Genomic DNA, 13,198 nt, shown 5'->3' with positions numbered 1-13,198 from the left:
GCCACACGGTCCTGGTTCCCGCTGCACCCCTGCCCACCTGCCTTTCCTGCCTGGGAGGAGGTGGGCAGTTCCCCCGTCCTGCTCCTCACCTGGGAGCTGGCGGCGGCGTGAGGGCCCCTACCTGCCTGCCTTCTCCCCGGTGCCGTGCGGCTGCTGCCAAGGATCGGGTGGAGCTGTCTGCCCACCGCGCGGGGTGTGCCTGCCAGCCCAGTGCCCCTCCTCCTCCTCCTCCCGCCCAGCACACCTGGCACTGGGCAGCCAGTGCTGGCGTCCGGGAGCTGGCCACCTTCCTTGGGCCTGATCGGCCCCTTCGGCCCCCATGGCCAGTCTGAGCGAGAGGCAGCACTCAGTACTGAGGGGGGACCCTGTGTGGGGGTGGCTGCTAGGCCATGGAAGTCTGTCATTCCTGCCATGGGCTATGCCTGGGGTGGCCTGGGGGCCTGGGCTGGCCAGCTGGTGTCACCTCCGGCACATGATTAGACAGGGCTCCTCAACTCAGTTTCCTGCCGAGCTCCAGTTTCCCCAGCAAGTGGGAACAGGAGCTGCCCCAAGAGCACATGGCTGATGCCAAGGCTTAGCACAGCTGTCCCGCAGAGGACAGGGAAGCCTGGAGGTACAGTTCCCATGGGGGAAGGCTGCACAGCGGTGGGCTGGCTGTGTGCAGTGTCCACCCACTGGTCATGTGGCCAGCACCACGGGTGCTGCGTGAGGACTGTCCCTGCACCGTCAGGCAGGACAGGGTGCTGGTGGGGGCAGAGAGTGCCTCCTGGAGTCCCACACTCCCGGGATTATGTTCTGCAAACCCTTTCAGCTCCTTAACCACTCTGGGTCTCAGTTTCTCTGTCTGTAAAATGGGGATCCTGATAGCCTGGCTCCTGGGAATTTAGGGTAACGAGGAGCACAGAGCCTGGATGATACTGCTGTGTCCCCCTTCCCCAAAGAGACCCCAAGGACCCCCTGCTGGGGAACCTCTCATATCCTAAGCTCTGGGAGGGGTGGGAGACAGTGTCCAGACCCCTCCCTGGCCCCCCACACCCCGCCTCTCCAGTCTGGCCCATCGGCCACCAGAGGGTGCCCCAGGACCACAGGTAGAGTCTGAGATGGCGGTGGCAGAGGTGGGCAAGGGATGTGAAGGCCCAGCTGGCTTTGCTCTGGTCAGGAGTGCTTGGTCACTCCCACCACAGCTGCCTGTGGGCTGTCCTGGGTGCCTCCCCTCGCCCCCTAGCAAGGTCGAAGCCCTCACCCCGATAGAAGGGGCTGCCTGAGGTCCCTCAGTAAATATAGGGTGGGTTTGGAGTCAGAGGCCCAGAACTCAGGTCCAAGTATATGGAACTGCAGGGCAGACACCCCACAAGCCCTTGGGGCCTGAGACACTGAGGGTCTGGCTCTCATGGGTAGGGACTGGTTTTGGGGGCCCTCGGCAAAGCCAGGGGTCCACTGGGCCCTGGAAGTCCAGCCTGAGCTCACACTCACCCTGCCAGCCTGTGGCCTGGTCCTACTGTGAGGCCTGACAATATCTGGGATATGTGAAGAGTGAGGGGGTCTCCCCAGACCCTCTGTGCCTGGGGGGTGAGGGGCAGGGTCTTTCCCCAATCCTTCCTCTATCCTGGCCTTGCCCCTCTACCTCTGAAAGGTCATTTCTGTCTCCTGGACACCAGAAAGACTATGGCAGCCCTTCCCCAGCCACGCCTAGCCCAGTACCAGGTCATGCTCCCCTCTGCCTACAACCCTCTATGGCTCCCTATTACCATGGCCCAAACAAGCCATGGCACCTTTGCTTCCGCTGCCCTGCCAGGGGTGTTCTTCCTGGGAGTGCCCCCCTGCTGGCTCCTTCTTGCCACTCAGGTCTCAGCTCCCACGCTCTTCCTCAGAGACCTCCTCACCCCCAACGGCACCAGCCCAGGGTGCCTCCCCTCAGCCTCTCTTTCCACGTGACCTGGTGCTATTTTCCAGTGTGCCTCACCAGGCGCGCCGTGACCTTTTATTTACTGATCTGCTTGGCTGTGTCTGCTTCCCCCACGGGCCTGTCGGCTGCCGGGTGGTCAGGCCAGCACAGAGCATGGGCTTGAAAGTGGCTGAGCGACTGACCGAGCAGGCGTCTGGGTGGGCAGATATGGGAGTGTCTTGGGAGGTGGTGGTTTTGGGGGAGCAGCCTCCTGGCCGACACCAGCACCCTGGGTGGACAGGGCAGATGTTGGGCTGGAGCCCCGCTGCCTGCTCGCTCTCCCGGCTGCAGGCACCGCCACCAAGGGAGGCAGGGGCCAAGGTGCCTGCGTGCGCCTCTCACGCTGTCAGGAGGGACGTCCAAGCTGACAGCCAGAGCAGCCCCTGCCCCTCCCCCCTCTCCCACAGAGACTCTGTTTTTAGCTGCCTCTGTCCCCTTTGCTACAGTTGGCCCTGGGCAGGCGCCACGCGGGAACTTCCTTTGGGGGAGAGGCCACACCCGGGAGAGCAAGGCTCTGACAAGGCCCAGCCCTGCCCCCACCAGGCCTCTGTCCCTGGGATGGCAGATTCCCTTCCAGGCCACCGGCTGCCTTCCCGCTGACTGCAGAGAACCCACCTGTCTTCTGCCAGGCCCTGCTGCAGGAGGCCGAGCCCAGGGGCTCAAAAGCTAACCCCAGTATCCATGAGGGCCAGAGGCCGCTGGCCCAGCCCGAGCCACCTCTGACCGGGGCCTTCAGGCCTGGACTCAGAGAGGACAAGGTGGGCTGGCTCCTGACCTGCACCAATGGGCAGCCCCCTCTCCTGGGTACATACTGGGGTGCTACGTGGCATTTAATTCAAAGAAAGAATGGCAGCCCTCTGACCCAGCTCTTCTTGTCTTATAGCAGAGGAACCATGACTCGGCGGGGCCCAGGCTTCTTGTGACCCAGCACCTCCCTGTGGACTGCATAAGGTCCCGCCCAGGTATGGGGGATAGGTGGGTATGGCCCCGTGCCCCTGGACAGGAACACCTGATGGTGGGGATGTCACCCCTGACCACTCCTGCTTGGAGAGTGCAGGGCCATGCTGTGGGGTGACGAGTTCCCTCAGGGGCCAAGGCAAGCTCTGCAGGAGGGAGCCTTTGTCTGAGGCCTCCAGACTGACCCCAGACTGAGAGCCCAGGGACCAGAGGAGCCATTTAAGGGTCACCCACACAGAGGCAGCCCAGACTCAGGCCCCTGACTGCCCCCTCCCCGGGGTAGCAGACTTATCTTTACTGCTTCCCATGTACCCCCAGCACTTCCTATAACCCCACCCATGGGACAGAGCTACCTCCCAAGACTCAAGGGCCCCAGCAACCCCTCCTTCCATGGCAGTGCCCACAGCTCTGAAGCCACCCCTCTTGGGTCTTCATCCCCCCATGGCCATAGCCAGTATCCTCTCCCTAAAGCAGCCATCAGGGTCTTCCCAGCCCAGGATCTGGCATCCGGCACTGGGCCTCTGCCCTGGGAGTGGCGACTGGGAAGGGAAGGGAAGGGCAAAGGCGTGTGTGTTCAAAGCAGCGAAGCTCAGGCCTGGGCGCTGCCCAGAGCATCACTTCCAGCCGTCCATCAACCCTGACCTTGACCTGAGTGGCCCGCCCACAGCAACAAGCCAGCGTCAGGCTCACAGTCTCTCCTACCTTCTTGTCCTGGGCCCTCTGGAGCTCCAGGAAGAACATCCACCCACTCCCCGCTGAGGGTGTGTGGCAGTCAGACGCAGAGCTGTGCATAAAGGAGCTCCCCGTCACCAGCTCACGAGGGTGGCCCCCAACTCTGGCCATTGGGAGCAGGTGCTGGCTCTCGAGGGGCCAAGTGGCTGCTGGGCCCATGGTGGGGAAGGGGCTCCACACACACACTTGTGCAGGTGTGTTCATTCTGCACGGGCATGCACCTGTGCATGTGTCCGTCAGAGTGTGACATGTGGAGTGGGCACGGGCCAGAGGCTGGGGCTGCAGCATGATCTTCAGTGACTTGGGATTCTAGGTCCCATCTGGAAATGGGGATAATAATGATGCCCTCCTTATAGGGGCTTGTGAGGACTAAGAGGTGAGGACAATAGGATGGTGCCCTGGACGTCATGGGGACAAATAGGGGCCAGGGGATTGGACAGGCCCCTGGTGAGCATGAAATGCAAGGACCAGCATGTGTCGTGTGTGCGCTCTGTGTGTGTTAGTGTGTCAGTGTGTGCACTCTGTGTGTTGGTGTGTGCATTCTCTGCGTGTGCAGTCTGCGTGTCAGTAAATGTACTCTGTGTCAGTGTGTGCACTCTGTGTCATTGTGTGTGTTCTGTGTGTCCCTGTGTGTCGATGTGTGCACTCTGTATGTCAGTGTGTGTTAGCTCTGTGTCAGTGTGTGCACTCTGCGTGTCAGTGTGTGTGCTCTATGTGTGTCAGTATGGTCAGTCTGTGCGTCTGTCTTTCCGTCTGTCTGTGGACACACTGGGCTCTGGGAGGCAGGCCCCACAGGCACAGCTGGAGTGCCAGGCTGCAGGCTGCAGGCCAGGAGAACACAGCCCTGTCAGTTGAGGGCTCCTGGAATTGCAGAAGTGTGTGAAGCCCCCGCCACCACCCACCCTCCCCATCCCACCATCTGCTCACCACCAGCTCATTCAGTCACTCAACACACATTTATGGAGCAACTTCTTTGACAGGCCTTGTGCAGTTGTCAGGGAGACAGTAACATCTATGCACATATAGTGGATTGAATTATGTTGCCCCCAAACTCCCTGAAGCTTGAATTGTGTCCGCCGAGTTTTATGTATTAGAAACTTAGCCCCCACTGCGACCATTAAGAGGGTGGGAAATCCTATTATGGTAGTTGAAAGGTGGAGGCTTGAAGAGGTGATTGGATTGTAGGGCCGTGCAGTGGTGAATGGATTAAAAATGGTAGTCAGGGGTGTGGTTCTGAGGGCTTTAAAAGAAGAGAGAGGAAAGTCTGTCTTTCTCTCTCTCTGCTTCCACAATCTTGCAGTGTGAGACCCCTGGGTCACTGTTGCCACCACCAAGACCCTCACCAGATGTGTTCCCTGGACTTTGGACTTCTGAGCCTCTGAAACCGTAAACAATAAATTTTGTTTTTCTTATAAATCACCCAGTTCCATGTATTTTGTTACAAGCAACAGAAATGGACTAAAACAGGAAATTAGTACCAGAGGAGTGCAGTGTTGCTTATAACAGATCCTTGAAAATGTGGAAGTGGCTTTGGAACTGGGTGTTAGGCAAAAGTTGGAGGAGTTTGGAGGACTCAGAAGAAGAGATGAGGGAAACTTAGGAATATCTTACAGACTGGTTACGTGGTGGTGACCAGAATGCCGACAGAAATATGGACTGTAATAAGGAGGTCTCAGATAGAAATCAGAAGGAGTTTATTGGAAAATGGGGCAGAGATCACACCTGCTGTGAACTAGCAAGGAACTTGGCTGCATTGTGTCCAAGCCCTAGGACTTTGTGGAAGTTGGAACTTAGGAATTGTGAACAAGAGTATTCGATGCAAGAAATTTCTAAGCAGCAAAGCATTCAGGAAGCTGCATGGCTACTTGTAACAGCCTGTGCTGAGTTATGGCAGCAAAGGCATGACATGAAGCCAGAACTTAAAAGGGAAGCAGAGTGTAGAGACTTGAAATTTCACAGCCTGGCCATGTGGGAGAGAAGCAGGGAACATTTCAGAAGGAAATTCAATGGTACTAAGATTAACACAAAAGAAAGGGTTATCAAGAGAAGAGGAAAAGGCCCTGAAGGATTGTAGAGGCCTCTGGGGCCAACCCTTCCATATCAGGCCCAAAGACCTAAAGAGACAGAATTGTCTTGGGGAACAGGCCTGAGGCCTCTCTCTGCCCAGGACCACCTTGGGAAGCTGCTTCCAGCACCAGCACCTCGGCTGCTTTGGCTGTTCCAGCTGTGGCTAAATCAGCGCCAGGTGTGGCTGGACCTGCATCTTTGGAAAATACAAGCCAGAAGCCTTGGCAGCATCCACGTGGTGTTAGGTCTGCAGGCTTGCAGAATGTCAGAGCTGTGGAGGCTTGGGAGCCTCCACCCAGATTTCAATGGGTGTATGGGAAAGGCTGGGGGCCCAGGGAGAGATCTGTCACAGGGCAGATTCATCACAGACAACCTTTGCTAGAGCAATGCTGAGCAGAAATGCGGGGTCAGAGTTGCAGCAGAGAAACACCAGCAGCGCCATGCCTAGTGGAGCCGTGAGAGCAGGACCACCATGGAGACCCCAGACCTGTGGAGCTACCAGAGTCCAATAGCAGCCTGGGAGAGCTGAAGCATCACCTGAGACCAGGAAAGCCATAGGAGCAGAGCTGCCTGAGGACATGGGGACCCAACTCCCACACCAGCGTGCAGAGGACACTGAGCATGCAGTCAAGGTACATGACTCACCAGCTGTAAGATTTAATAATGCCTGCCCTGCCTGCTGGGTTTCACACTTGCTTAGGACCTGTTACCCCTTTCTTTTGGCCTATTTCTCCCTTTTTGAACAGGAATGTGTACCCAATGCTGGTCCCACCATGTATCTAAGAAGTAGACAACTTGTTTTGACTAAACAGATGGGACTTTGAACTTCGGACTTTTGAGTTGAAACAAGTTAAGAATTTGGGGAGGAAATGAATGTATTTGCATGTGAAAAGGACACGAGTTTTGGGGAGCCAGGGGCAGAATGTAGTGGGTTGAATTATGTCCCCCCCAAACTCACTGAAGCTTGAATTGTGTCCCCCAAGTTTATGTATTAGAAACTTGGCCCCCACTGTGACTGTTAAGAGGGTGGAAATCCTATTATGGTAATTGAAAGGTGGGGCCTTGAAGAGGTGATCGGATTGTAGGACTGTGCAGTGGTGAATGGATTAAAAATGCTGGTCAGCGGTGTGGTTCTGAGGGCTTTAAAAGAAGAGGAGAGTCTGTCTGTCTCTCTCTCTGCTCTCTCTGCTTCCACCATCTTGCAGTGTGAGACCCCTGGGTCACTGTCACCACCACCAAGAACCTCACCAGATGTGTTTCCTGGACTTTGCACTTCTGAGCCTCTGAAAATTTAAGCAATAAATTTCATTTTTCTTATAAATCACCCAGTTGTGTGTATTTTGTTATATGCAACAGGAATGGTCTAAAACAGCAAATCACTGAAGGCAGGTGGTCCATCTGCCCATCATCCATCCACCCACTCACCCACCCACTCACCCACATGTCCACGCACCGTCCATCCATCTGTCCATCCACCTATCCGCTAATCTGTCCACCTGTCCACCCATCCATCCATCCCCCCACCCCCATATTCATCTATCTACCTACCTATCACCATTCATCCATTCCCCCACCTGTCTACCCGTCCGTCCATCCATCCGTCCGTCCATCCATCCATCTCCCCACCCACCCATCCACGTATGCATTTACCCGCTCGTCACCACCCACCCACCCATCCGTCCAGCTCTCCCCTCTCCAGCCACCCACACACCATACACCAGCTTTTCCTCAGTGTCTGGACTCACCGAGGTGACTGAGTCAGTCTCTAGCCTCAGACACCCGCGCGCTGGGGTGGCGGCAGCTCTTTCACAGGTTTTGGGTGGCTGTGGGGCGCTGGGCAAAGCCCCCTGCACAGCGTGTGGGGCTCCCGTGCGGCTTCTTCCTGCGTCTGCATGTCTCACAGACGAGATCACTGTCCCCTGAGGCCAGGGCCCACCTTCTGCTCCTCTGGCCTCCCCCACACTGTAATCAAGTGAGGCTGGGAATTCAGTAGGCGCCCAGTAAATGCCCAGGCCGGCTGAGTCACCCCTGCCTGCCCCTGTGCTCACGGCCGTTGTGCCCTTGGCCCCATCACTGCCCTCCACACCAGCCTCCGGGCTGATCTGCTCGCCTGCCACCTAAGCCCACCCTTGGCTGAGGGCCCGCTCTGGGCTCTGGCCCTGTTGATGGGCCATGGGGGGGTTCGGAGGGCGAGCCCCCAGCATAGTGCCAGGCTGGCAACTCTAGCAAGATGGACAAGTCCCTGGCCGGGAACCGCCCAGCAGAGCCTTGAAGGGCTTAGGGACAGGCCACCTACCCCAGGTCTCTGCTCTCCATTCTCTGAGTGGCCAGCCACACCCACACGAGTGTCCAGGGAGCACAGGCCTGCCCGCTTATCACATGCCCCAGAGCAGGCACCGCCTGTGCTCAAGTGGGGCCTGGGAGGCGGCTTCCCAGGGAAGGACCCACTGAGGGCCATGTGTGGTGGGTGGTGGCCTGCTCTCTTGGGCAGGGGGAGGTCCGAGATCTTTGGATTCTTGGGCCTGGTCCCCAACATACCTCTTGGAAGGGGAGAGGGCAGCTCAGTGGCCATTGGTGGGAGGGCCAGTGAAGGGGCCCTCGGGTGCTTGCTGAAGCCACCACCACCCCCCAGTCCCCCACACAAAGCAAGTGCCAACAGCCCCAAACTTTGGTAAATCTTCCGTTCAATTTGGAGAATTGACGTTGAGCCCAGAGTGATGCCCGGAAGGGCTTTCTATCAGAGAGGCTGGGCCCTGCCAGGTATCTGGGAGATTCCCGAGAACAGGGAACAGAGACCAGCTTGGGAGTCGGTGGTGATGTCAGATGACTTAACCTCAGACCAAAGGAAACACAGCACAGACACATCCCCCTCACCCACCCCAGTGCTGGTCCCTGACCCTGGTCCAGGAGTGGAAGGGGTGAGCGTGGGTGTGCGATTCTGAGCCACCAAGTGACCACAGTGGGCTGCCCAGCTGGGGTGTAGCCACTGCCCCCTGAATCTGCCCCACTGGCTTCCCTTCTAAATGCACCGTTCCCAGCCTGCCCTGTCCCACTGCTCCAAGGCCACCTGCCTTAGAAGCGGGGACAGGGCAATCTCTTACTGCCCTGCCCACAGCACACTTGTTCTGTGCCCGGCACCTGAGACCTCCTCTGTGTGACTGTGAGATGGGGCGAAGTTCCCAATTTCGCAGGCATGAGCACTGCCTGGGGGAGGGGCCCCGGCTCCCCACGTGCACAAGGATCTGCTCACGGGGGTGCCCTTCCTTGTGATGGCCTGTTTGGGTCTGTCCATCTCACTCTGCTGTGAGACCCACAAAGCAAGGCCTTTTGCTCACCATGCGGGGCACAGACGGTGCCAGTGCACTTTGTGGGCTGACCATCTGACACAGTCAAGTCCAAGCTGAAGGCCTCTGGGAAGTTCCGGCCCTGGGGCCTCTGTCCTTCTGCAGGGCCCAAGCTTGAGGGCAGGAGGGAGGCAGCTCACCAAAATGCAGATTCCTTGGCTGCACCCAACCCCACCCCATCTGGGTCTACATCAGGCCTGCTGGGCACAGGCAGGTCTGAGGTGACAGGTCTTTATGCACATATGGGGGCAGGTGGTTGTGGCTTAGGTGAGGTGAGGATATGCCAGGAGCTGCCTGGGACCAGGATTGAGAACAGGGGCAAAAATGGGGGACGGCTGGCCCTGCCCTACTGCTGGGGCATCACATCCACAGGGACATCTGCCAGCCAGAAGGAGACACTCACCAGCCCAAGCTGGACAGGGAGGCACACCTGTCCTTACATCTCCACCCACCCCTGCCACCTAGCTCTGTATTGAGCGCCTACTGCATGCAGAGTCTTCTGACAGCAAATACCTCCTGAGTTAGCTGAAGGGCCCACTGGAAGGGTCTCTGTAGAGACTCTCCCCAGAGCCCCCACTGATCACCCCCCCATCACTTGCGCCTTAGTTTTTTGTATCTCACTCACCGCCAGCTGGTGGTCTTGCACACAGCTCTGTGGCCCGAGTGCAGAACAGTGCCTAGCATACAGGTGGTGCTCAGGGAGGATTTGAGGAATGAATGAATGAGGAGCCACGCTGAAGGATGATGCCAGCCAAGAAGTCCTGGGTGGCCTGGCTGCCCCAGCAGCCCACCCCAGCCCATGGGCACTGTCCTCACAGCGGCCACACATCCTTGCCTTGACGAGCTTCAGTGTCCCCTATCCTCGTGTTTTCTTGGTGACCTCAGAGGCTCCTCCCACTGTTGGCCTCTGACCCTGCCCAAGAAATGTGGGGTAAGTCCAGTGAGCTGAGAGATATTGGCAAAGAGCCCCTGGAAAATTGCCATATGGTAGGGCAGGCACCATGCTTCCAGAATGTTCCAAGGACCTGAGACAGCCTGGGGGCCTGAAAGGCAGGGAGAGGGATGCTTCCATGTCCATGTCCCGCCAGGTAGGTCTGTCAGCCTCTGCTCCAGAACAACCAGTGTCAGATGGACTGTGCACCCAGAAAGACTGACAAGGGGGCTACAGGTGGCAGGAGGGGCCTTCCTCAGCGGAGGGCTTGTCCTAGAGGGTGCAGGTGGCAGCTGGCAGAGTGGGACCCTGGGACCCTTCTCCCATCGTCCAGAGTTCTGGACCCTCCCGCGGCCTCAGGCCAGCCACTCACTCTCACTACCAGAGATTTCTCTCCTTTCTGCTGACCGACCTGCAGGGGCCTCCTCAGCCCCTTGCCAGCCCAGAGAGTAGCGGTGGAGCCGGGTCGGGCCCTGCCTCCCGTCAAGGAGCAGGCCTCACCTGTATCTGCTCACACCCCACCCTCAGCTCTTGGCCTCACCTGAGCCCTTACCCAGCCTGGCCCCACCTCACCGCACCTGTGTATCTGGCCGTGCCCTTCCCTCTCAGCCCATCCCCACCACCAGCCTTTCATGCCCTTCCCCAGCTCCTTGGAGCTTGTGGAAAGCTCACAGCCAGCCCTTGTCCACGTCCCACCTGCCTCAGTGTCCCCCAAGCCAATGGGGCCCTGGACCCCCAGAGCAGGCTCCTGCATAGCTCAGGGCATGCGCAGCCTTGCCCAAAGCCCAGCCTTGCCCAAAGCCCTACTGACTTCTGTGACTGGCCCCAGGGGTGCTTGGGCAGCTAGTTGGTATAATTTTAAAAATACAGAAACATACACAAAAGTTAACGAACAGACTATATGATTGTATTCGCTTCCCAGCTTCTACAATTCCAGTTCAGAGGCCGTGTTGTTTAATCTCTCGACCTGACTCCCCACCCTCTCGGCCCATTACTTCCAAGCAATCTGCACACAGCACATAACCATCCGGGAATTCCTCCGTGCGCACCTCTAGCAGGCGGGGCCTCTTCTCACCCTGGCGTTCGGTTCATCCAGGGTAGGCAGGTGCCTGCTTGAGTCTTTCCCTTTTCCACCAGTTTTCAGAATAATGAGCCAAGCAACTGGCAAAGGGCTGATGAGCGCTTTTCAGTATTCTTACGAAGGAATGGGCATTTAAGGTATTTGATATGTTTTAGTACATAATTATTTTTTGATGCTCCAATTGTCCTGTTTTTGATCAGCCTCTTCTAAAACTTCTCAGTGGGCAGCTCTAGGAAATAAAGTCAAGATGAAGTAGTTTAGGAGTTCTGCAAATATTTCCAATTCAAATGTAAGGACTGGTCTGTCCTTCACTCCTTTGATTTTTATATCTGTGTCTCTTTTCCCTTCCACTGAAAATCTGGGTCCAGACGAATTTAACACGACTATGTGTTTGATAGATGCACGTACACACGTCACTTCAAAATCACGACGCCAATATCATTACTCATGATACGATTCACTGGGTTCCTTCTGTCCCTTGAACGTTAGTCATAACATAGATCGTGACATTCCATTGTGTGGCTGTCCCATGACCCATTGCAACCAACTGTGGCTGTCTCTCACCTGTCACTAGTACACGCAGCCTGGGATAAACAGCCTGTGTGTGTATCCTCTTCTCTTCCGACGTATCTTTGGGTTAGTTGCCAGCAGCGGGATTTCCAGGTCACACCGTACACGGGCTCTTGCTAGTACTGACGGAATCCCCTTCCCACCAGAGTAGGGTGCCCGCTCGCGGCCTGTCCCTCGGAGTGCGCCCTCACACGCCTGGAGTTCTGCCAATCAGATAGGTGAGCAGTGCAATCAGAGTGCACTTTTAACTTGCGTTTTCCTGTTGATCGTTTTTTCATAAGTACAAAGGCCACAAACCCCTCTCTCTTCTTGTGAACCATTCCTGTCTCTCACCGGCCTTCCCATAGGCTTGTGTCATCTTCTTTCTCTTGGTTTTAGATGTTCCCGGTGATATTAACCCTTTTCCTGGGATGGAAATTGCAAATACTTTTCCCAGCTTGTCAGTTGTCTCTTTTTCTTTACCAATGGTGGTTTTTTTCTTTCTTTTTTTAAAAACTCTATTGCATCTGGATTTCAAGACACAGTTGGGAATGTTTCCCGTTCTCACCGGTTCTTGGAGAATTCACCGGCACCTTCTCATAGAACCCGCATGGCTCCGTTTCAGCTTTTACATTTAAGCCTCTGATCCCAATTTGCTCTCTTTCCTTCTTTCTGTATGGTTATCCAGTCACCCCGGCTGGTTTGGGATGTGGAGGTGCGGGCGCTGTTGAGTTGTGCACACATTCATTCAGAGAGTATTTACTGGACGCCTGCTGTGTGCCCTGCAGAGGTAGGCTCCCCACTTCTGGGCCTCTGCCCATTTTGAACCTGATGTGATATGCTTCTGGGAATGTTCCCTAGCCTCAGTGTCCCGAACCTCTTCATTGACCCCTTCTGCAAACACATGCTGTGCCCCACTGTGTGCAGGCACCGTGCTAGTTGTGGGGAGTCAAGGGTCAAAGGCCTGGAACTGGACTCTGTTCGCAATCAAAGATCTGACCGTCCAGTGGGGGACACATCAAATAAATCAGCCCAGGGGCCCACTGAAGATCTGGAGTGCCTCGTGAGTTACAGGACCGAGAGTCACAGCTGCACCCTACCTACCCTCCCTGCCACGGGGCGTGGGGGATGCCGGGGACAGCAACGTCTGGAGAGAGGCCGGTCTTTTATGTTTGCTGCCCACCCCCGAAGCTCCCCACCCCCGCGCCATGCGCAGAGACCCAAACGCCAATGCAGGGCGGGCTCAGGCAGCGCAGGAGAACCGCACAAACCTTCCCGACCGGTCACCCACCTCACCCCCACCCAGGGGAACCCACGGGCACAGGTGCAGCGCAGATCAGGAGGGTGGGGAGGACAAGGCATCCATTCTCCACGTCCCTAGGGTGGTGCAAACACCCGTCCCTTGAACTGCCCAGGCAGCCCCGCCCGCAATGCCCGGCAATCAAACGCGATCCAGACCCTGGCTGTGCCACCCACAGAAGCTCCCGCAGGTCCCCCACCCGCACGGCTCCCACCGGGCCACCCCGAACGTCGCTGTCCCATCTCACCTCCCCAGTCTGGCGGCCCTAGTGGGCAGCGACCCGAGCACATTC

The sequence above is a fragment of the Cynocephalus volans genome, chromosome 4 (assembly GCF_027409185.1).
Source record: "Cynocephalus volans isolate mCynVol1 chromosome 4, mCynVol1.pri, whole genome shotgun sequence".
NCBI lineage: Eukaryota > Metazoa > Chordata > Mammalia > Dermoptera > Cynocephalidae > Cynocephalus > Cynocephalus volans.
Note: the sequence above shows the minus strand (reverse complement) of the source record.